Genomic DNA, 22,307 nt, shown 5'->3' with positions numbered 1-22,307 from the left:
AATATTTCTATTGATGAATTATTAATTAAAATTTCATGAGTTGCATTGTATTAGACAATGAGTACTTAACAGAAAAAGTAGCACAAAAATAAAACATTGAGTTTTTAATATTTAAGCATTTATATAAAAAAACAAATATTTTCAACATCAACTGGTTTTTGGTGTGCAAAGTCTAGAAAAGAACATCAGAAATAAATTCACATATGAACTATGATGAAAATATCAACATCACACTACAAAACAAACTAACCTTTACTTCAGTTACCACACCTACGGCACCTGCACACAGGAAAAGTGCACGTTCCATACACACGCATCACTCACACTGACAGCACATGTGTTTTGTTTTCCTGGCCTTTGTATAGGACATATTTGATATCCCAGTGGTCTTGCTGCTTTGTCAGAAGGCTATTATTATATAGTGTGTAGTTAAGAGGAACATAATATATCAATAAAATAAGTTATTAAATTTTTAATATGAATTGTGTGCTTAGAATAGACATCAACATTTTCAGATCAGCTGTTACTTCCCTATAAAACCTAAAAGATAACATCAGAAATAAATTCCTACGTGAACTACAGTGTAAACACAAACAAAAGTCTATGACAGAAATACGCTTCGCTTTAACTGTCACACCCAACGCAGTCTTCACGCATGACTGCTGCATGTTCTATGCACAAGCATCACTTACACTGTATGTTTTGTTTTCCTGCCCTTTCTTGAAGGCCAAAGTTGACATCTTTTCGGTTTTCCTGTTGTCTTAGTAGGTCTTTGTGATGCTACCCCTGCCTGTTCACCTGTCAGCTCACCAGTGTGCCCCACAATTTTTTTTTGCGTGGTTCCCTGGGCAGAAACATTTTATTTTTCTGCTGCTGTAAATGATGTCTTCTGAGCTCCAGTCGCAGTCCTCTAAGAAAATTTCTCTGTGATATTTTGCACTCACTATTTTCTTTGTAAACTCTCTGCTATTCGTGTCACACAAACATAACCGACAGCATAGCTGTTGTATAACTCATCGTCAACATCTACTCCACACTCAGTTTTGCTGTTGAAAGTTTCCATCTCAGGCTTCCATTCTGTTGAGCTTTCTAAATCAACATTCCCATCGTGTTGGAATGTTGAGATCAGCAGAACCAGTTAGCCTTTCTCTGCCGTATGTGAGGCCAACATTACATCTTTCTGAAATTCAAAGATCGAAGTATACAAATCTCTGTTTTGAAATTGCAACATTTCACTTGGAATTTCTGCTTTGTTCCTGCATGTGGTTCCTGCATTGGTCAATTTTTGCTCAGTTAGTAAATAGAACATCAACTGGAAACCAGTAAATCAATTATCAAATGTCCCATCCCGATTAGTTTGGGAGACGGGAGCAGCAAGTCTGTTCACATCTTTCGGTTTGTTATCATATGAATAAGGACCTGATGGCTGAGATCCAGGATAAATTTCTAATTAGAAAGCATGACAAGTCTTTACATCTGCCAGGCATACATTTTTATGCCATATTTTGACCCATCACTTTTCCAGAAATATTTTACATTCTAGCAATCACCACAAGAAATCTGTGCTAAATACATCAGACCTATGAAAGCTTTCAATTCAGCTAGTGAGGTGTCACAAGAGATACACTTCTGCATGTGGCTCTTGGTGCACACAGAAAGCTTCACTTGCGTCTCAGCCTTTGTGGACTGCGCAGCGTCTTGTAGCGTTTTGTCTGTTACAGTTGCCAATGCTGAGTGGCAGTGACGGCACCTGTCCAGTATGTTTCGCCCCTGCCGAGACCTTCACTATGTTTGTGGACCTAATTCTAACGTTGGATTGTTCCATTTTGCCCTGTGGCCATTTCACAACATTGCAAGGAGCCAAATATGTACTCATATTGCTGTTTTCTCATCATCTGAATCAAGGTGGTCTGCATCCCCTGTGTCTGTATCAGTCTGTTTTTGCCTCAAGTCATTGTCACAGAAACTTTGGTCCACAGAGCTAATGTCAGAGTCATCAAAACCATTATCATCACCATCTACCCACACCACTCTTCTGCTATGAAGCATGTATTTTACCACAATGGATCACCTTTACCATCCACGCATGTGTAATCAAATGAGGCACTTTTGACCTCCTGCAAAACTTACAGATCTGGTTTTTCATGTGCCATTGTAGTGAATTGAGCTACTTGTACCAGAAAAATCAAGAGAAAATACTTTAAAACAAATTTTGCAGTGGTGTGCATCTATGGGAACTTCTGTGATGCTGAGATAAACATACACAAAACCAGTCAGCCAGAGCGCAAGGTAGGTCCAAATCTCATTTTGCCAGTTTTGCACATGTGCACACCTCTTCCCATTCATCGTTGCAAGTGGGTAAACATATGTTGTTTCCTGTATCCCTCAAGGAAAATAGTACCCAGCCGTACAACTCAATGCTGGCTACTATAATGCTAAAGTGCAAATTTACAGAAAAAAAGTAGGGGATGGGTCTGCTGGACCCAGGCTTATACCTGGAGTTAAAGAGAATGTTTGGAGCCAGGCATGGTGGCATAAACCTCTAATCTCAGGACTCTGGAAGCCTAAAGAGAAAGGCTGGGGTAGGAAGGCTCAAGTCCATACAGTAGCAAGTTAGTACGGTCCTACTTCACAGTGGAAAGGGGCTAGGGATGTAGTTCAGTGCATGGGCTCGGGAATCCTCACATAAATAAGTAAAAATAACAATAATAAATAAACTGTTGTTATTTCTTAGTGACTCTGAGTGGTGTGAGTAACTCCACCGTCCCACTGGGCTCCTGCCACTGATGCCTGCATCATCACATCTGGAGTTAGACACTGCAAGTCTGGAAGAAGTGTTTTAGACAGAGTAAAACAGGAATCATAAATGACATGCCTGATGTGAAAATAATGTTGAGTGTTTCCAACAGATTTAAATTAATTTCCTACGTTTTAGAGTATTATTATTTTCCTTTTTCTTTTCCAGGAATATATCCTTTTTCATGAAGTAATATGTACATATACATCCTGAAATTCCAGAGGAATGAAGTGCTAGAAATGTGTTCATTTTCCCAAACTTTGAAATATTTTTGTCTTTGTTACTTCTGAGCTTGATATTTTATTTGTGTTTTATGTATTAAAAAATCCAGGTTTAAAATGTGTTTTAATTATGAAAAGGGGAAGGAAGGGAAAGGGAAAAAGATATATAAACAAGATAGTGAAGATGGTTATACTACTAGCTTCTCTTAGTTCATTGAAAGAAAGGTGTGTGTTAATACCGTGTGGCGAACACTTCATGCCTATACCTTATATTCTGAATAACTATTCTAAAAATAACAATACTTAATGTATTTATTATTGTTACTCTCCTATTACCTTGTTTTAAAATTCTGTGTTTTCTTTTTAAAATACAAAATAATAAAATGTATTTTTGTAACGCTTATATTTTATTTGTAACTATCATCTATATACTAAAAGTTTTAAAATTATTAAATTATACAATTTTTTCATCTTTTGCTTTATGATTGTCTTAGGTACTTATTGCTGAGATATGATACACAATACACAAAGTTAAAGTAGGCAAGGTTTATTTCAGCTCACAGCTTGTAGCAGTTTCAGTCCATAGTTGGCTGGCTCAAAGGCAGGGAGTCATGGCAGAGGGCATCACAGAGGAGAAATAGTCTATGGCAGGGCAGGCAGGCAGCAACAAGCAGCAAGCAGCAGTAGCAAGCCTGCTTTCCTTCTCTGCCCTCATGTTCCATGCAGGCTGTAAGCCTATTGACTGGTGCCACTCACACCGAGGGTGGCTTCCACGATCCACAGCTAGAACTATGTAAACCCTTTAGTTATCACAGAACCTTAATCTCAGTATCACATTCCCTAGATCCAGCCACCTCCAAAAAGCCCCACTTATAAATGCATGAGGCTTTGGGGAGACATCTAGACATGAGCTATAGCAATGATGAAAGTATCCATATGAAGATTATTATTTATGTGATTATATTTGTTGAGGAGTACTAAAAATTTTAAATAGACTCTAACAGTGAGGGAAGTAAATTTTCACGAGCATCTTCTCTTCTGTTACACAGTCACTCCCAAGATGGCTTCTAACAGCTTTGTGATTTCAATTCCTGTGGCATCTTCCTTCGCTCCCTTGGCTTCAGTTCACTGCTCTGCTAAAGGAATAATGGAGTATGTGAAATATTTAGTGACAAAGGGCCAAACTACTATTAAATTGGTGAATAGTGAATCATCCCAGGAAAGATTCAGTGAAGCCTGTAAAAGATACCACCACGGGCTTGACTTTAGCTTCTGCTGGGGGGGTTACCTTTATTGTGACACCAGAAAGAACCAGAAGGAGACTGCAGGATTTCGTGAAATGTTTGCTTTCTATAGATTCAGTGAGTTTCAAAGAATCAGTTGAACACGGCATTATCTGAATCCCACAGTAAATTAGACGTTTCTCTCAGCTTTGCTTTGTTTCCTTAGAAACAAAGGCCACGGACACCTAAACTTGTGTGTGGTGGGTGAAAGGGGAAGGAGTTAGCAGTGATGATCACTGTGTACACCACTTTGCTATAAAGCGGTATAAACGACTTCAGTACTGACCCCTGGATCTTTGGATTGCACGAGCATCTTCTAGAGTGCTCAGGTCCGTCTAGAGTGGTCATCCAGGCAAGTGGCAAAGGTGAGAGCCCTGGTCCTGCTTGACAGGTGCAAATCGCTGATGTCAACCTGAAGCTTCCCCAGACAGATGATATCTGTTGAAGGAGGAAATCCAGCTTCTTAATGTACACACATAACTCATACATTTCTTTTAAAATACCCTGACTTTCTAGTATTAGGTCTACAAAATAATTCTGACTTTGTTTTGGTTTTTGAGAAAGCTGAGTAAGATCTGTGAGTAAGTTACTCGTGGAGGTGCATTTTTGGTGGCACTTTCTAAGTCAGTAACTACACATTATTGCCTGTTTGTGCTGCTTCACCAGCAAATAATATACACCCCCTCCTCTCACCCACTGTGTAACAGCAGCCAGCCAGCAGGGAGGCAGAAGCAGGAGAGTGTGCCTAAAAGTGGATTTCCAGTTAGGTGATTTCTCAGCAAAACCGCAGAATAGATTTCAAACTCTGAAAATATCTCCCAGAGTCTCTTGTAAGCAAGTTCATTATATAAAAATTTTCAAATCCTCTTAAAATCAGTAGATTTAAACACACATAACACCATATTTCTTATGTACTTTAAGAGACTGTGGGCAAATATTTTGCCTAAAAATACTTTCTGGAAGTGACTGCATATGCCATCCTAAATTACACATTTTAATAACCATGTTGTATGAAATAAACAGTTGGGACATTAAAGCATTGCTGCCGATGGCCATATGCACCACAGTTTTTCTTGCCAAAGTAATTGTGGTTGCGTAACTTTGACCTCTGTTTGGACAAGATATTGATCTCTCCTTGCTCTAATCTGACCTAATTACTGTGTTTTCTTTACTGCCCTCACCCGGGAGAGATCTAATTACTTCTTTGAGGTGCCAGCCCCACTTGAAATCACCAATCTGCTTTGCAGCTGAAGGAGAAGCAGAGCATCTGTCAGCACATTGTCACCTCCTTCTCTCCTGCAGAAGCAGTGGCAGCTGGAAGATTTCTCATTTCATGTTCAGGGTTATGAAGGGATTGATGTCTCTTTTTCTCTGAAATAACCTACTGAAGGAAAGTTAAGATTTGGAAAGATATTTTTTAATATGCTGACCATGTTTCATGCTATGTCTCTGTCATGGAGTCAACCAGAGAATTTCCTTTTAGGCTTTCATAGAATGATTGGGAAACATTGCTGAATATTTCTCAATTAATTGTTGGATCTTGTTTATGCTACGGCGTGTCACTTCTAGCTCAGACTGTCAGTAAACCTGGAAGACATTGCACTTTCCTCTCAACTATAGTATTACACATTGTCTTTGGTAATTCATGAGCTGGAAGATAAGTAATGCTGATTCCATGAAAAGATCAACAAGCTTTGTGAAGATTCATTGCCACCAAAATATTTCTAGAATCACTCTATAGGTATTAAAAAAAGGTGTAATCATTTACCAACATACCAGTTTAATAACAAAACTAAAAGAAACAAAACTTACCAACACATAGGAAACATATTTTCATACCAATTAGCTTACTCGGGGCTGGGTATTTAGCTCAGCGGCAAAGCGCCTGCCTGGCAAGCGCAAGGTCGTGAGTTCGGTTCCCGGTACCAGAGAAAAACCAAAAAAAAAACAAAACAATTAGCTTACTCGTGCAAACAATACCTGATGACATATTTTACTGGGGGCCCTGAAGGCCTCTATGTCTGCCTGTGTTTCCAGTAACTCTGAGCTTAGGTTAGATACGAGATGTACTTTCCCTATTGGTGTGGTGTGGATGTGGTTTGGCTACTCAAGAGGTCACGTGTTATCAGCCTGTAGCCTGGTCCTCCAGCAGTGGTCTGGGAAGCAATAAGACTTTTGAGAAGTGGGATTTAATCTGAGGTCCTTGTGGTCACTGGAAGAGCTACTCCCACAGGGGAATGAGGTGACCTCCTCAAACCCTGTGCTTTCTCAGACTGCACTACTGTAAGAGCAAACCCCTTCCCTCAACTGTTTTGTAATGTAATTTCTTTCTCTCTCACACATTTCCACCATCTGCCACAGGGCTCTTGTCAGAGCTAATGCTGTGTTGTTTGAGCTTTCAGCCTCCAACACTAAAAGTTAAACAATTTTATTTTCTTTATGAAGTAACCTACCTCTGGTACCTTATTATAGTTACAGAAAACTGACTGATACACCTATTTTTCCACCATGAAAACAAGATTATTTCTTCAAATTCCTTGAGAGTGATGTAAAGGTTTAAAATACGTTGGTCTTTTTTGACTTCCTCAACATCAGCTAAGAACAAAATGGTACTTTTGTTGCAAAGAATGGGCTAATATGATTTCTTATCCTCACAACTGAGGTGAGGGAATTTTCCCTTTCACTCACCCCACGTAGTACCAGCAGATGTTTCAAAATAGAATCAGACAGTGGAAGCAACAGTGTGAAAACCCTGCTAGACAACAGGAATATTTTCCTTTTCGTAGAACCTACTTTCATCCAGTGAATTTTCTGTGTCTTCAGCATTGAACCCATGCCACAGGTTGCTGCCATAGATGACCTTTCCAGCAGTGGAATGGACAAGATTGTCATGCACGATGTGGCCAGCTTTTCCAGTGCTGAGACTAAACTGCTGACACCCACCAACTAAAGCAGAAGAGATTTATTCTGGCTCACCATGTCAGACGCTCAAATCTATGCTCCCGTGACACTAAGGCAGAAACACATCACAAGCTACAGGAGTGCCTCGCATGAGCTGTGTGCAGCTCCATCTAGAAGTGAAAACCTATTCATGTTGCACAATGATCACTCAGTCATATCTGCATTTGCTTAAGTAAGTATTTAAGCAAAGTATTTAAGTATTTAATCTAAAATAGAATCTATGCATAACACTGTACCTGCAGCATTGTACGATCTGGGTCATATAAAGGCTACTTGGGGCGCAGGGGAGAGCTGCTTACTGAATGGTGGCTAGGAAGCAGAAAGCGGGGGGCAGCACCAAAGAGGAAGGGCCCAGGGCCAAAGCGTAGTCCTCGAGGTTGCAGCTCCATGCCCCACCCAGACACACTCAGTAGCATGCTTTACCGTTGGGCAGGGAAGTGCTCAAGCTGATGAACTTGAAAATCAGAAGTACCCATCACAGTGCAGGCACCCTCCCCATCACGGGCCAGACATCATAGTTTTCCTTGTGAATCTGAAAGCCTTGGCTCACCAGAAGGTCTCCATTTCCTCCTTTGTAAATCTTTTCCAAAGTGAGGTATACACTTGTTCTCTGAGCTTTTGGTTCTCAATCCACTGACATCTAACTTCTCCAGAGCCATCCTAGAATGTCCTCTTTTTCCATGACCTCTCTACTTTTCAAACACTTTCATGCATTTACTACATGCAGGTTACTTTTCTAAGACCTTCATAACATATTACTTAAAGAATATAGATCAAAAATCGTATTTGAAGAGAAACTATCATTCAGAAACATTTTTAGCAAGTTCTCATTATTCATGGTTATATTTAATGTTGCCACAAACCTATGTGACAGACACCTATAATCCTAGCTACTCAGGAAGCTGAGACAGGAAGATAACAAGTTTGAGGCCAGCCTGGACAACTTAGTGAGACCCTGCACAGAACATAAAAATTAAACAAGGGCTGCATGGTAACTCAGTGGGAGAACCCTTGCCTGGCACACAGGAAGCTCTCTGTGCCATCCCCAGCATGAAAATAAGCAAGCAAACAAGCACTTCCGCCTTGATTAGCATGATTAAACTTCTCCAAGACTTCCTAGCTCAGTGGCTTCTCTCACCTTTCTTTGATCTTTTCTAAGACTGCTTTTGCATATGTGTCAAGTGGTCCTGTAACACAATGCATCTCAACCCTAACTTTCTTTTCGTGCCTACAATTTCACAATTTTCTTTGTTCACTCATCCACAGTCTTTAAGAGCTAAGAATTCTAAAATGGAACATTATTTGCTTTAATCTTCTATTGCCCAAGGGTTCCCTTTATAGAAAATGTATCACCTTTGATTTCTTTGCATAATTCAGTTCCCAAGTGTTTTAACTGTACATCATTTGCCCAGAGTGTCGTCAAACTCTTGGGCACAAGTGATTTCACCACATCAGCACCTTGAGCGGCTGGGAAAGTAGACATGTGCACCACACCTCTATAGTTCTCCCCAGGATCTCTAAACCTTGGGCTAAAATTTGGAGACATGTGTGCTATATGATTACTTGCTGAGTTATCCCACTCATGGTAAGAAAAATATATAAAAGAGAGGCAGACATTAAATTGGTATTTTTTAAGAATTTGTATTTCAAAAACAATTTTTAATGTTTTACAACTAAATATTTTTCTATTTAATGTATTCTTTTTTTTCCGGTACCGGGAATCAACCTCATGACCTTTCACTTGCCAGGCAGGTGCTGTGCCACTGAACTAAATCCCCAGCCCCTCTATTTAATGTAAATTTGGAATCTATTCAAAATATAATTTTGTTTCATCATTTAAAATTTGAGAGTTTATAATCACAGGAAAAATAATGAAAACTAAAGCTCAATCTACAAGTGAAAACCTATTTACATGAACAATGGTCATTTTAATTATATCTCCATTTGGTTAAATATTCAATCTAAAATACAATTGACTTTATACATAACATTATATTTGCAGCATTGTATAATATGGATCATATAGTGGCTATTAGATTCAAAATAATATTAAACTACATCATTTAGAACACTGAAAATGTTTTGGGGTATTCATTAAAAAATCATTATAAGCACTTCAGAGAGAGTTGTAAATTGAATGTACATCATTATCATTGATTGATTTAAAGCAGAAACACTTAATATTTTCTCTGGAAATCAGTTTGCCAAACAGATGAGTTATATAGAGAACTTTCTGAAAATAATGTGCTGTTGTCAAAATAACATAAAGTTAGCAAGTTTTTAGGATATATTCTCAAAGATTATCTTGGATTCTTTGAATGATCAAAAATATATGAAGTCTCCTATCAAAGAACAGTTTGAAAACATATTTTATTATTTAATACAGCATTTTATCACACTGAAAATTTCAAATTTTATGGAAAAGCATAAGGAAAATATTAGAATGTCCTTCCCTACATCTGTCCTCACTTATGAATTTCTACAGGTAATCAGTTTCTGGCTTTAAAACTTACATCTACAGCTGCAGTTATTAAATTTGGCAAGTTATTTAATTATCTGAATACATTTGGGATCATACTGCTCTATGATATGCATATGTTACACTTTATTTATTTATTTATTTATTTATTTTTGTCTTTTTAAGACAGGGTGTTTTATGCAGTTCCTGCTGGCCTTTAGTTTACACTGTAGCCCAGGCTGGTCTGGAACTTACAACGATCTTCCTGCCTCAGCCTCGCAAGTGCTGGGATTACAAGCATGTGCCACCATGCCCAGTTGCATATGTTATAAAGAACATCTTATGTTAAATACATATGAATTGCCTTCATTATTTTAGGGGCTACATATTACTTCATCTTATGTGTGATATAATTTACTTAACAGTCTTATATCAATGGCTATTTATTTCATTTCCAGTTGTATTTTGTTCTATTGTTTATATGGTTCAGATAAGCCTACAAAGGTTTATATGTTACAAGTTCTGTATCCAATCTGCACCACTACTGGGAGGCATTGGGACTTTCAGGGGTGGGGCCTAGCGGGAGGAAGTGAGGTCATTGGAGGTGGGGCCTAGAAGGAGGAAGTGAGGTCATTGGAGGCATGGATTCCAAGAGGGTGATGGGCCCTCAGGTCCTTACTCTCTGGTTCCTGCTTCTATGAGGTAACTTCCTCTACCACTCTCCTCCTGCCATCACAGGTGGCTTTATCACAGGCCCAGAAACAAGAGAACCAACAAATCATTGACTGAACCCTCCAGCTGTGAGCCTGAATGAACTTTGTCTCCCGTGAGGCTGACTGTGCAGATATCTGGTACAGTTATGGAAAGTTTGACTCACACAATTACTGAGAATACTGCAAAGACTCTCTCTATGTCTATCTTTCTGTCATCTGAATATCCTACTTCATGTCTCAAGTTGAACTTTCCCTCTCCTTCCTATATATTCAAAGAGGATTTTCAAACACTAGAACTATTTTCACTCTAACTCGGTCAGGTTCTTCCTTGAGTTGATATGCTCAGCATTCTCCATGCACCGTCTTTCTAGGCTTCTGAATTAGTGGTGGGACCTCACAACTGAGACACGTGACAGCTACAGAGAAGTTTCTGTGAGGAATAGTGGTTGCATACCACTGTTCCTATGTGTCAGCTTTTTTTCTTTTCTGGGAAATAAACCGCAGGATATATCTGTTCCCAAATTCACATGCAAAATAATTATCAATCCAAGTCTTAGTAAACAAAACATAAAACATCTGTTTTCTTTTAGCGGAAGCTGGATTTTTTCCAGAGGTCATTCTCATTTAACAGAAATCACCTGGCAGAGGATGTTAAGGATATTTATTTAAAGTATGGCCGTGTGTCACGGCGTGATTATACACAGTTCAGTTCTGAAGGGCAATGCATTGTTTCTGATATGATATTGCAACACTAGAGACTGACACCATTGAGAGGCCGTGCTGTGCCAAAGTCCATGAAAGCGTATATGGCCATTCCCACTCCATCTGCTTCGTTTCTAACCAGAAACGGTTCTTCAAGACTGCATGGATGAGAGCAAAAAGCTTTGAAGCATTTCAGTTGCCATCATATGCAAATCTGAACAGTGGTGAGAAAGATGCCTTCAAGCGCTATCCACCACCTTTCTTCCTCACATCAATCAAGGAACAGCATGGCTGTGTTTTCAAATGCCAGTATTTATTTCCTCTTCATTTTAAGCTTGTTTTCATTCTTTTACATGGCTGTTGAATTCTGATGAGGGGACACTGTCCAGTCCAATCTGTTCAGCCTTCAGGTAATTACTTGGCGTGCTTAAACTCCCATTCCGCTGAAATAAGGTAAGTAAAATGCCAGAATGCGCATTGGCCATTTTAGCAGCAACCTGGCTGTCAGTCTTAACCTTTGTTGACCCAAGTGATGTTGTTTGATACTGTAGCTGTCAAGGACATTTCTGTAGTGACATTCTTGCCTGGATAGGCATTGTGTTCAAGGCTGCACATTATATTACAATATGCATTTTATACTTAATTTTATATTATATACTTTTCCAATTGGAGAGTTCTAGAGAGTGCATAGGAATGGATACATAACAAACCATTTAGATCAAGGAGAAATTACTAAAATAGCCAAGTGGTTGAAAAATCAGTTCAATGTAAGTGTATTTCAAGAAAATAATTGTTTTTTTTTTTTTTTTTTTTGCAGTACCAGGGATAGAACTCACGACCTTGCACTTGCCAGGCAGGCGTTTATGCCACTGAGCTATATCCCCAGCCCTTGAGAAAATAATTAAAAGTAGCAGAAAATTAAATATTAAGTAAATGTGTAGAAGACTGAAAGAACAAATTACAGAAAGAATTATTTTTTGGTATTAACCTGTAAACTCATTAGGCCCAGAAGGCCTCCTACACACAAACATTTTTCTTTTGTGTTTTCCTTCTTGCTAAGTAAGGCAATGTGGACACTAAATTATTTCTAAATGCTTTGCAGTAAAATAACATTTAGAAATGAGGCAGACAACTTTTTCAAAATGGCAGGTAAGTCTGACTGTCAGTACAACTAAAACTGCCTCCAATTCATGCTGTGCAGTGGAATGGAAAGCCCTGGAAATTTGTCAGTACTGTGTCACGTGGGCTCAATGCCACGTGAGCTCAGTGCTTCTTCCTGCCATAATGATGCCTCCAGTTCAATGCTGTCTGTGTTGTTAAAAGTTTCTGTCTGCCACTTAGATGATCATGCAGCCCAGCTAGCCTTGTAATAAAATGTACTGTGTTTATGCAGTTATGCATTAAGTGAGTTTACATGTACTGTCCCGTTTAACTAAGGATCTGTTCATTGATATTTAAGTCTAAAATTATTCACATGTGCATACTGAAGACATTGAGATTATAAAGCAGATGTGTCTGGATTTGTACAAGTACATTTAGAACCACACTTGAACTTAGCTAGGTTTCCTCAGACTGCAGATGTTTATTCCCAGTTCTACAGACAGCATGGACTCCAAGCTGACATTCTCACAGATAACCCTCTAACAATCAGAAAAGAACACACAAGTAACCTGCTGTTGGCCTGCCATCCACAGGTGAGGAGGCTGTCACTCAAGGTTTGCATTCACTCATTGCAGGGCTACACTTTCACTGTCCACCTAGAGAACGTAAGAACACATTGGCTGTCTACCAATGTGAACATTTCTATGTGAAGCAGAGGCAATTTTCTAATAATCCTTCATCTAGAACAACCCTTCTGAGGACTTTTTAACATCCTTATGCCGACTGTGTCCTTGCAGAGAGTCAAGTACAATTAAAAATTTGAAAAAAGAGTAGCACTTGATTCAATTTTTATAATAGCACCCTTAAGAAATTTATACTAGCTGCCTCAAGTCCTAAAAACACAGAAGAAATCACACTTTTTCAAGTAACTCTTTATGAGACTATCTTATGATTTTTTTTGTCAGTTGTAATATTATTCTCCTTTACCAGTCTGAAAAAGCTATTTAATCTTTAATGTCTCCTTCCCTCACACAGCTGAAGAGCACCTCATAAGTCCAGATAATCTATCTGGAAAATTCACTTTTTTGTTTATTATCTGTGTGATCACAGACAAGTCACAATCTGAGTTTTAGTTTCATTAATTATAGCATAGGGAAATAAAAATACGCATTTTATATGGCTCTTGTAACTAGAAACTGTGGTATTGCTCACCTGCACATCCTTTCAAATGTTATTGGACTTCTACTAGCAGCAAAGGCGTTTTAACCATTTCACCAAGTGCATGGCATCCTCTGAAAACTTCATTTCTTGTGTTCTGTTTCTAGACGCAGCTTTCCTGTTTCCCATCTGCTCCATGATCTCATCACCAACCGTTCGGCGCACTCTTCTGAAGTCTATGTTCTTCGCTTATGACAGGCTCTTACAGCGACTAAGAGTTCACATTCCAGTACCAGACACTTCACAACAGAGTACAAATTTTTCACCTTTTAGAAATTTTTTTGGCCTTTACATTACAAGGGAATTTGTCTCAATTCTGGACTCATAAGATTTATTACATGACTTTAAATATTTTGTAAGAATAAAATAAAACAAGAAGCTTAGTCCAGTGCTTGGTAAATAGTAAGCATTTAGTAGATATCAACCATCATATACTAAAATACATGTGACTCATAATATCATTAGATCTCATTAAATTTACCATCATCTTGCTTAACATTTAGTGTCTTTTGAACGAAGTCTATTTGCATTGATTACTAAAACAATATATAGATATCTACCTTTCATATGCATATCTAATTCAACTTCAGATTATGGTGGGAGGGTAAAATAGTTTCATGTGTTCATAATTTAGTACAAACTTGCTGTGAAGGCACATTTCTGCCACAGCACATCCTGCAAAATGCAATATGCATTTTATGCCCTAAATAAACCATGGATTATCAAGTAGGATATTTCATCCACAAAATTTTGTCCAAGAAGCCCTGCCCGAGGAAATGAATGGCTTGTGGCTCTCCAGGACAGAGGCTGGGGGATTGCCATCCGCAGAGCAGAGGGGAGGATAGCCATCCTCGGGGCAGAGGGGAGGGTGGCCACCCGCAGCACGAAGCCGGGAGAAGAGGTGTGAGCACAGCAGCTGCCTCACGTGCGATGGCCCTGTTCTGCAGGGCGCCGTGGGGCGTGGAGTTAGGGTCCCTGAGTGATGGGGTAATGGGCCTTCGTCCTCCTGAGTGATGGGGTACTTGGCCTTCGTCCTCCTGAGTGATGGGGTGCTGGGCCTTCGTCCTCTCTCCGGTCATGCCAAGTGGGTGAACGAGGCATCCCGGCTGGGGAAGAAGTCGTCGGTCCGGGGTTTCCCGGGCGACAGCTGCTCAGTGCAGTCGGACCCGAACTGCGGCGTGGCTGCGCTCCAGCTCTGGGTCCGGACGGGCGCCAAGGGTGGCGGTGTCAGGCGCATCGTGAAAGGACACTTCATCCCCACGGAGCGTTTCCAAACTCGGAACCTTCCGGAATTCTCGTGCTGTCACAAATGTCTGTAATTTTTTACAGTCTCTGGATGCTTAGGACATGCTGCTTCCCGGAGGGAGGTGAGGAGCACAGCGCCTTTCTGCGCCCGTCCTGGGTCCCTCGGGCCCAGACGCGCTCGGCATCGCGGCTCTAACACGGACCCGCGGGGCCTCAGGGCCGCGCCGCAGCCGCAGGTGGGTAGAGCCGCACGCGGGGCCGGGGTCTGCTTCCCGCGGCCTCCGGGGGGCGCTGCCGAGCGGATCTAAACGTTACCCGTAACCTGGAAGAGGCCGTTCGAGACCTGACGTGGTTCATACTTTTTAGAATCAGTGGAGACACCATAGAAAAACACAAGCAACAGGACACTCTAGGGAAACGTCAGAGGCCGGGAAGACAGCTCAAGCCTGGGAAATGTCAGTCGTGTGCGATAAAAGATTTATTTACGCAGTGTGAAATTTTGTGAAAATCTGGTATCAAAAATAATAGAAGAAAAAGGGACAGTAGGAAAAGTAACACGGACAAAATTAAAGATAAGGCAATGCAAGTAACTGTCAGTTGTTCAAAGCAATGAAAAAAACAGGCACGAGTAAATTTTAAAAGTAAAGAAAAAATATTACTCTGATCAGCTCATTTGAATTTGAAATATACATAAAGATTTTTACACACATAGTTTCATAATTATAGTTTTCCAAGGCATATGAAATTAATGTATGAAGTTTATAAAACCCAGATCTATTTGGTTAATAGAAGAAAATTGAATGTAAAATATCTTGCACATTACAGGCTTGTGGATAACTCAGTCTTAAACACACTGGGAAAATGTTAGGAATAGACAGATATTTCAAAGTGCACTGGGGAGCAATAAGGTATTTTATGTTTAGTTTGTGGGGCAAAAATACTTTTTTTTATATATTTGAAGTTAAAGTCTTCTAAGCATTTAATTTGAGAAAATGAAAAGAATAAGACCGACGATCCCTAAAGTAACACTTTTCATTAGATTACACGCTAACAGGTATCGGAGTAACCCCAAACCCCTCTCTAAGGTTTAGGGGTCTACACCCCCACCCCTCCTAGCTGCACCCCCAGGCCGCAGTCTGTGTTCACTATGTGTGATCCAGCAGGAAATCCAGAAAAAGGGACCTAAATTCAGAACCATGTTTTCAGCCGTGGCCAGGATCAGCCCTGGTTTTCGTGGCAGTCCTTTTCTGAAGCAGCTGCTGCGGACGACGCCAGCACTGGGTTTCCGTGATTTTCTGCTACTCTCCACTTCCGGCAAGGGCGGATTGCGAAGGACAAACCTGAACCACACTTTCGTCCATGTGGGGAACAGTGGCTTCTCTTGGTTGAGACCGAGGAACCTCAGCCTGCAGTGCAGAAGGCTGTGTGAGAGCAGGGCCCGGCTGTGTGTGCACCGGCAGCCCTCTCTGCGAGGGTCGGGCTTTTAAGATCACCTTCTTCTGTTGTAGAAGTCTTCCTAATCCAGGATCGCTTAGTAAGGGTGTGCTAAATAAGCCTCTTAGGTAATTGTCCCATTACAAAATAAAAATTTTCAAGTTTTTTTGTGCTACAGCATTCTCACTCCAAAATAGTGAAATTGTGACTTTTTATGGATCAGAATTATATATCTAAAGCCTAACACTTCTGAATGATGTTATATTTCACCTTTTACTTTGTCCCACCCTCGTTTTCTAAAATAAAATGGGATTGGATCACAGTCCAATCAAGTGACAGTGCTTCTCCTAACAGCTATTTAATGCTGAAGCCGGTATAGCCTTAAAACTGGAACCGGGCGTGGGTCCAGTGTGAGCAGATGTTTATTAGTGCTCCAGAGCAGGGTGGACACGTGGAGCTATTGAGTGATCCCGAGCCCTCTTCCTGCAAGCTGCCCACGGAAAGCCGCAAGGCTCTATGGCCTTTCTGAGTATTGCTGTTTTCAGCAATCAAATTTGCATTTTATTCTGCAGGGAGGTTCATCTCTCTCTGCCAGCCAGTATCAGCGTCCTGTCCAGAGTCATCAGACCAGAGCATGGAGGCTTGGACAAATATTTTCCTTTCACTTAGCAAATACCTGTTCCATCACTGAAAAATTAACACCTCCATTACCAGGACTTTTATGACTTTAGAGGGGTCTTAAACTTCATTTAAATAAACAAAAGGGATTTCATAAAAAGTTATACTGCCATGATAAGCCAACAACTTGAAAAAGAGAACAATCAAGGCATGCCGGGGCATCTGGAGTGCATAGGATTCAAAGTGCTCAAAAGGGAAAATAGTGCCTTAGTTATGCTTGCTCACTTTAGTGGAAATTACACATGCATATCAGAGCAGACACAGCTCCTGCTCAACTTAGTGAAAATTCTAATTAAAAAGATCCACACAGTGCTCATCCAATTATACCTATGGACTTCCTGAAACCACTTATGTAAGCAGGAATATAAATTAAAATGGGCTGCCCAAAATATGTAGAAAAATATATCATGTCCTTGAATTTAAAAGAAAGGTCAGCTATTAAACCTCTGATATCTTCTGATCTTGGAGTGTTATTTAAAGAGAGTTCAAAAGGAGGACAAAATAGTTATCTGCTTCGCTTTCTGAAAACAATCAGTAAATGAATGCAATCCAAGCAGTACCTTCACAATGCCTGGTAAAATATCCTGCAGGAAGCTACTTTAGATTCCATAAATTGGTTGAAAGCAGTCTTTATTTTCTAATATTTAGAAACAAGTAAGAATAAATTTCACAAAATGTCAATTAAAAGTTTTAGCTGGGTGTGGTGGTGCACGCCTATAATCCCAGCATTCAGGAGGGTGAGGCAGGAGGATTGTTGTAAATTCAAGACCAGCCTGGGCTACAAAGTGAGCTCAAGGCCTGCCTCAATTGCATAGCAAGACCCTGTCTCAAAAAGACACAAAAAATTTAAAAAATTTGGTAGTGCATAATAGCAGTGTATTATATGACTAAAATTTCCTTCTGCTCCCACATTAACTTTCTGTCATATTTCTTTCTTGCAATTCAGAAATTCTCCACCAACTTTCTACTCTCCCTTCCCTCATTCTATTTTATGAAAGTATTTATAACGTTAGACTATGTCACAGTCAGAATAACATACTATTTCAAAGCTCAACTCTGAGTTGAGGCCAACTGACAATAAACATTAGCTATATCTGCTGTTATCTTGGTAATACTGACCCCGGAAGTAAGGACTAGTGGATTGGTATCAGCTGCAAGCAAAACAAAAGTATTTTCCATTCCAACTTCATTTCTTTCCCTTCCCTTGCAACTCAAGAAGAGACACAAGGTAAGCATATCCATCACTTCAGACTTCCAACATGTGTTCACGATGAATACACTTAAACACCTTTCTTCTAGCTTTTTGAAACACAGAATACACTGTCACCTTGACCTATCTTCACTTTCCCATGCAATACCATGCCACGGCTCCTTGCTGCTGTCTAATTCTGCCTTAGTGGCCACTGGTCAAACTCTCCCCAACCCACATTCCTAAGCTCTGGTAACCATGGTTCTGTTCAATGTCTAAGGTCAACGATCTTAGTTTGTCTGTCTGTGCTGGACTTATGTCACTGATAACGGTTTCTAGTTCCATCCTGGTTGTAGAAATGACAGGTTTCATTATTTTCTATGGCTGAATAATACTGTTTGGTGTATATGTTGCACATTTTCATTGTCTAGTTTCCAGCTGATTTTTGTTTACATTTCTCGACTACTGTAGATAATGCTTTGGCATCTCTTTGACATACTTCATTTCCTTTGCATATATTCCCAGTAATAGAATCTCTTGATCCTACAGTAGTTCTATATTTAATTCCTTATTGCCTATACTATTTTACGGTCTCAGTCACACTATCCGGGGTCCATTTTCCCAAGATTCTTTCCAGTGCTTGTTATCTTTAGAGCTTTCATAACAGCCAGCCTTGCTGGAGTAAAGTTATACCTCACTGTGGTTTAGATTTGCATTTGCCTAATGACGGTGATGTTGAATAGTATTCATATGCATACTGGTTATTTATTGACAAATGTGTCTTTTAATATTTTAAAATGCATCCTTCTTCCACATGTACAAACTGTGTCCTAGGGGTTATAGTTACCATATTTTAAATAACATCAGGCACATGCAGAAAAGTAGATACATTATTAGCTCAATCATTTGAAATGGATCCATACCCTCATATTCCATTAATTGTTACTCCATGAGTAATATAAAAAGCTGCTATTTAATTTCAAATACATGTGTTGCAAATATGCATGTGCTTGATGTCCTCACCAAGAGTTCTGTTTTCAACATTCCTGCACTGGAAATTCTTTTTCCCTTTGAAAGTAGTCAGAGTTGCTGACCACTGTCTCTTCAGTGAATTTGTGAGCTCTCCTCTTGACTCTGTGTCTGACCTCTGCTCCTTTTCTGTCCCAGGCTACATCTCTACCTTTTTTATTTTAAAGAGAAAATAAATAACAAAATAACAGCAAAGACAGAACAAAAACAACACAAAAACAATAAAAATGATACAGAATTTCAAAACAATATAATAGGAATTAACAATGGTTGTTATACCACATATTGTTATCTTCAGTGGAGTTGCTCAGATTACCAGATGTAAGAAAGCAAGACTGATCAAACAATTAAAGACAATAAAAAGTAATAAAAAATCATCAGAAATGATACTAAGCTTTGCTAAACAAGATGGGAGGAATTCAATAATGGTCGTTATATTTCATATTGTTGTCTTCAAATTAGCTGGTCAAAAAAAAAAACAAATTTGTTGTTCAGATTACCAGATATAAGCATGAAAAACCAGTTAAAAAATTTAAGCATTAACTGTTCCTTTCAATAAACCAATAGACATCAGCAGTACAGTTATCCCAGCCATCCTTGTATTACACATATAGATTTTTTCCCTTCCTTCTTTCATTCTTTTCTCCTTTCCCTCATCCCAGTTGTTCCTTCTGTTTGAGCAATTTCTTTCCCTTTCTTATTATCTATTGTACCTTTTGGGATTTGTTTACTCTTTTATGTTCTTGCACCAGGGGGCCAATATGATGTTTACACATGTGGGTCCGATTTATTTCATTTATGAGTATGATCTCTAGTTGCATCCATTTCCCCATTAAAGCCTCAAATTTATCTTTTTTATAGTGGAGTAATACTCCATTGTATAAAAATACCACATCTTTTTATCCATTCTTCCACTGATGGGAATTTGGATTGTTTCCAAGATTCTTTGAAGTATTTCCTGTGCAGATTGGTTTTTGTTCCTGAACTCTCTGCCTACCTTTATGTCCTTAAGAGTTTTACCTACTTTCTCTTCTAGTAGATTGACAGTTTCTGTTTTAATATTTAAATCTTTGATCCATTCTGACTTTAGTTTAGTGCATGGTGATTGATGTGGGTCTAGTTTTAGTCTTTAGCATGTAGAAAGCCAGTTCTTCCAGCACCATTTGTTAAAGAGGCTATCTTCCTTCCATTGAACATATTTGGCCCCTTTGTCAAATATAAAGTAGCTGAATGTGTTTGTAGCTGTGTCTGCATCTTCTAATCTGTTTCATTGATCTTCAGGTCTGCTTTTTTTCCAGTACCATGCTGATTTTATCACAGTAGCTTTGTAGCATAATTTCAAGTCAGCAGTTGTGATGCCTCCTGCCTTTCTTTTGTTGCCCAGGACTGTTTTTGCTATTGTAGGTCTCTTCTGGGTCCAGATGAATTTTAGGAATGTTTTCTCTAGATCTTTGAGGTATACTAATTGTATATTGATTGGGATTGCATTGAATCTGTACCACCATTTGGGGAGTATGACCAATTCCACAGTGTGGGTTCTTCCTATGCATGAGCAAGGACTATCTTTCCATTTTCTACATCCTGTTTGATCCCTTTTTTAAAGAGTACTGTAAGTTTCACTATATAGATCTTTTACTTCCTTTGTTAAATTGATTCCTAAGTATTTCATTTTTTTGGATGCTATTTAGAAAGGTGTGGTTTCCCTAATTTCTCTCTCAGTCTGTTTGTTGCTTTTGTACAAGAATGCTATTGATTTTGAGAGTTGACATTATAGCCAGCTATGCTACTGGATTTGATTATTATACCTACAAGACTTTTGATGGAGTTTTTAGGGTAGATTATCTTGTCCTCTGCAAATAATGATAATTTCACTTTTTCCTTTCGTATCCTTATTCCTTTTATTTCTCTCTCTTGTCTAATTGCTCTGCCTAATGTTTCCAGCATTATATTGAATAGGAGTGGTGGCAGTGGACATCCTGGTCTTGTTCCTGATTTGAAAGTGAAAGCTTTCAGTTTTTGTTCAGTTACTACGATGTTGGCTGTTGTTTTGTCATAGATGGCTTGATCAGATTGAGGTAAAGACCATCTATTCCTATTTTCTGTAGGTTTTTTTTCATGAATGAGTGTTGGACTTTATCGAAAAATTTTTCTGCATCTATTGAGATGATCATGTGATTTTTGTCTTTGACTTTTTTGATGTGCTGTATTACATCAATTGATTTGCATATATTGAACCATCCCTGCCTTCCTGGAATGAATCCCACTTGGTCATGGTGGATAATTTTCTTGATGAGTTGTTGCATTCTGTTTGTCAGTACTTTATTGAGAATTTTTGCATCATGTTCATTAGGGAGATTGGCCTATAGTTCTCTTTTTGGTTGAGTCTTTCTCTGGTTTTGTTATCAGGGTAATACTTCTCTCCAGGAATGAGTTAGGTAGAATTCCCTCCTTTTCAATTTCATTAAAGATTTTGAGAAGTATCAGCATTAAATCTTCTCTAAATTTCTTGTAGAATTCAGCTGTGAATCCATTAGGACCTGGGCCTTTCTTTGTTGGTAAGAGTGTTTATTACTTTTTCAATTTTGTTGGCTAATTTTGAGTTATTCAAGAGTTTTACATCTTCTTGATGCAGCTTTCGTAATTCAAAAACATCTAGGAATCTGTCCATTTCCTCTTTTTTCCATCCTATGAGACTAAAGATTTTCAAAGTAGGTATTGATGATTTTCTGAATTTCTATAGGATGTGTAGTGATTTCCTTCTTTTCATTCCTTATTGCATTAATATGAGTTTTTTCTTTCCCTTTTAGATAAGGTTGGCTAGGGGCTTATCAATTTTATTTATTCTTCCAAAGAACCAACTCTTTGATTCATTAATTCTTTGTATTGTTTTCTTAGTCTCCATTTCATTAATTTCTGCTCCTATCATTATAATTTTTTGCCTTCTTTGTGCTTGACTTGCTCGTCTTTTTCCAGAAGCTTGATGTGCAGCATAGGTTTGTTCATTTGTGTTCATTCTGTTTTCCTGAGGTGGAGATTTACTGCTATAAATTTTCCTCTGAGGACTGCCCTTCACTGCATCCCATGGTTCTGGTAAGTTGTATCTGTATTTTTGTTTGATTGTAAATATTGTTTAATTTCTTCTTTAATTTCATCTGTGACCCATTGGTTTTTCAGTAGGGTGTTATTTATTTTCCATGTGTTTATGGGGTTATTGTGATTTCTTTTGTCAATAATTTCCAATTTCATTGCACCATGGTCAGATAGTATGCTTGGGGTAA

At 39.0% G+C, this 22,307-nt stretch overlaps 1 long non-coding RNA gene across 1 annotated transcript; it reads left to right on the top strand.

Annotated features, from left to right (window-relative positions):
• The first annotated feature begins 10,364 nt into the window (after positions 1–10,364).
• Positions 10,365–13,873, top strand: LOC106147402. The gene is made up of 3 exons (XR_001232296.1): positions 10,365–10,422; positions 11,024–11,588; positions 13,562–13,873. It is a non-coding gene; the product is annotated as an uncharacterized LOC106147402 (long non-coding RNA).
• The last annotated feature ends 8,434 nt before the right edge of the window (positions 13,874–22,307 follow it).

Source organism: Chinchilla lanigera, unplaced genomic scaffold (assembly GCF_000276665.1).
Source record: "Chinchilla lanigera isolate Chin_1 unplaced genomic scaffold, ChiLan1.0 scaffold00153, whole genome shotgun sequence".
Lineage (NCBI taxonomy): Eukaryota > Metazoa > Chordata > Mammalia > Rodentia > Chinchillidae > Chinchilla > Chinchilla lanigera.
The sequence above is the reverse complement of the archived record's forward strand: the minus strand, read 5'-3'. Positions and strand labels throughout refer to the sequence as shown.